Source organism: Hylaeus anthracinus, unplaced genomic scaffold (genome assembly GCF_026225885.1).
Source record: "Hylaeus anthracinus isolate JK02 unplaced genomic scaffold, UHH_iyHylAnth1.0_haploid 11982, whole genome shotgun sequence".
Taxonomy (NCBI): Eukaryota; Metazoa; Arthropoda; class Insecta; order Hymenoptera; family Colletidae; genus Hylaeus; species Hylaeus anthracinus.
The window spans coordinates 15,203,971-15,207,028 of NW_026534330.1; the positions used below are offsets into that span (position 1 = coordinate 15,203,971).

General features: G+C 35.7%; 1 long non-coding RNA gene across 2 annotated transcripts; it reads right to left on the reverse strand.

Annotated features, from left to right (window-relative positions):
* Positions 1 to 412: 412 nt before the first annotated feature.
* Positions 413 to 2,346, reverse strand: LOC128886449 (uncharacterized). Of its 2 annotated transcripts, XR_008459830.1 has the most exons (4): positions 1,675 to 2,346; positions 1,403 to 1,588; positions 1,217 to 1,334; positions 413 to 1,055 (listed from the first exon to the last, which is right to left on the reverse strand). It is a non-coding gene; the product is annotated as an uncharacterized LOC128886449 (long non-coding RNA). The 2 variants fall into 2 exon arrangements; XR_008459829.1 differs by having other exon boundaries at positions 1,403 to 2,346.
* Between the last annotated feature and the right edge of the window lie 712 nt (positions 2,347 to 3,058).

Consider the following 3,058-nt stretch of genomic DNA (forward strand, 5'->3'; position numbering starts at 1 on the left):
ATATATATATATATATATATATATATATATATATATATTTATATTTTATAAAATTATACAATTGTATTCAATTCTACGCCGTAAGCGTTAATGATAGAATATTAGTCATTTTTATAACTACTTTATTATTACATTACTATTTTAAAGTAGATATGTACAGGCACCTTAACTTATATACAGAGCTCTAAAGTAATGATTACTTTTGTATTCATTACAATTTGGAATAATTACATTCGAATTCATCTAGTAAATGTTTTACACTATACTGTTATGAACAAATTATTTGTACCTCTTTTCCATTACAATTGCAATATCTTTCCACGTTACCCATGAGTTAATATTGCTGTCAACGCGTTTTTTTTAAAGTGATGTCCCAATAGGCCACGTACATAGTTTATCATAACGAGTTTGTACAACGAGTTACTTAAATTTTAAGTAATTCTTGAGTGCTTTCTTTTTAATAATTATGCAATACATTATTCTTAATTACTGAGTAATTCAATTACTTTTAAATAATTTCTTATAACTACCCAGAAAGTAATTAAAAGGTATTCCAAATCTAAAGTAAATAAAAATATCTAAAAGTAATTAAAAGATAATTATAATTACTTTTTAATTATTTTGAGGTAATGTTATATACTTTAGATTTGGGATACCTCTTAATTACTTTCTGGGTAGTTATAAGTAATTGAATTATTCAGTAATTAAGAATAAGGTATTGCATAATTACTAAAAACAAAGTAATCAAGAATAACTTAAATAATTACCTTCTAATTCAAAATTGAAATTTATTATACTATGCAAATTTTCGAAAGATAGAACTTTCATATGTTTCATCCGTAATGTGTAGTAGCTAAAGTTTCTAAGGCTACCGCAATTCTTTCTTTAGCTACTACATTCCTCTCCAGCAATGCCAATTTTTTATTATAATATTCCTTTCTATTTTCTTTATCTTCCTCGGCTATTCGTGTCAGAAGCACTGAAAGCTTGTGATTTCATGCCAGAGGTTTGTTTTTGTAGTTTAGTGGCTCGACGTAGAGGGTGTTTCTGTCTCACTATAAATAAGCAATATATTAATCTAACTGCCATGCCAGCGGGCACTTTTAACTTATAAATAAAAACATTTAAAATAAAGTTAAGTAAATAAATTTGTTATGAAAGTTCATAACAGTAACCGTTCCTATATAAATAGAAAAATACATCAGCTATTACTTACCTTTTTCTATCTTAATCGTCGGTCTCTCTACTATTATTGAAGGGCCAGGTTGAGTCTGCTGGTTTTCCACCTTCTCATTGTCCACCAAGTCTGTATCTAAATATTCTTCGGAGTAGTCCTTCAATGGAAAAGGTAATATTTTAGTACCTTGGATATACTTTTCAATTTTTAAACATATTTACGTACAAATTGTATCGGCGTTTCATCTATACTGTAATCACCCTTTACTTGTGTTGCATGGATTGTGTTTAGGACACGTTTCTCCTCCACCGATAAACTTTCTGTATTTAACGGACCACTGCCTGTGGCATTTAAATTTCTGTTAATAGAAGACTGCTTTGCCTTCGCTTTTCCTCGGAAATCTTGCCACGTCTATTTTACAAAGGAAAAAAAATATGTTAATGCAGCTTTTGCAAAATTGAATATAAAACACTTATAAACACTATGTAAACACTTACACGTCTCCATTGTTTCGAATCTTTCTTCGCCCCTGGCGAAGCGTTTAAAATATTGGTTATTTTTTGCCACAAACGCTGCCCATCTTTCTACGTATAGTCGGCCGAAAATGTTGACCTCGTTAGGTTTGGGTTTGATTCTATACATTCAATAAGAATTTCTTTTTGCTCGCGGGATATGTTCCCTGTTCGTTTAGTTGGTTTACCCTCGTCGCACATTTTTGTTTCACGCAATTCTTTCCACGATATTTCCGCAAACGCTTGTGGGATAATACTGCCTTTCCTCAAACGCTTCTCGGTTAATACTGCCAAGTTTCTAAATTTGGGAAAACACATGGTCACTCGGAAGTACCGTCGCATCCCGTGGCCGCAATAAAACATTACAACTAGAGTGTAATAAACGGACGGCTAGGGCCTCTTGCACAGCGTTCTCCTTTACGGAAAACTACACGTGACATTGACAGGACGCCATGTATATTTCCGTTGGTATTTTCTAAAGTTGAACAATCATTGGTTCGTCTCCAACGCGTAAATCTGGCAATACTGTTTCATACGTATACGAATCAGTGATTCGTATAGTGCTCCAGAATACCGTTTTCATATGTGAACGATTCGTACACGAAACACGCCATACGAAAGTGTTCGTATACGACTAAATTCACACGAAACTCGAGAATAGACCTCCAGGGGGTCTGTACATAATTAATCTGTAAATAATTCCTAGAGTGCCGCGAAATTCAAACAAAGAGGAGTCTGTTCCCACTCCACACATAAATTTGCTATAGGATAGTACCACCGGAACCACTCATCTTGCATCTCTCTCGGACCGACTTCTCTCTTACAGTTCGCACTCCAGTTAGGATCATTGAGCTCTATCCTAACTGGAGTGTGAACTGCGAGAGAGAAGCCGGTCCGAGAGAGATGCAAGATGAGTGGTTCCGGTGGTACTATTCTATAGCAAATTTATGTGTGGAGAGAGAACAGCCTCCTTTTTGTTTGAATTTCGCTGCGCGCTTACGCCCCGCGAAGACGACGAGCATGGTTTCCCCCTCCCTTACAGCGTGCGCGCTTATTTCGTTACATATATCATTTGCGTCTTTCTTTCTTACCAATATCTGATAATTACCGACCGGTGGTGTCCACCTCTACCTTAACGACCGTGGATAATAATTACATCCTACCTTACCGACCGTAGGTAATAATTACCGACCCCCCACCACTCGTGCCCACCCCGGAGCTCCTGTGTTAGAACCGGCCTAGCTATACTACTCGAGAGGCCATTCTGGGTGCTATAATCTTTTACGCAGTTCACTCTGAGGAGGTATTCTGACGGTATTTTTATTTATTTATACTGTAGCGGGGGGAGTTTTATTTATCGTGCGAGCAG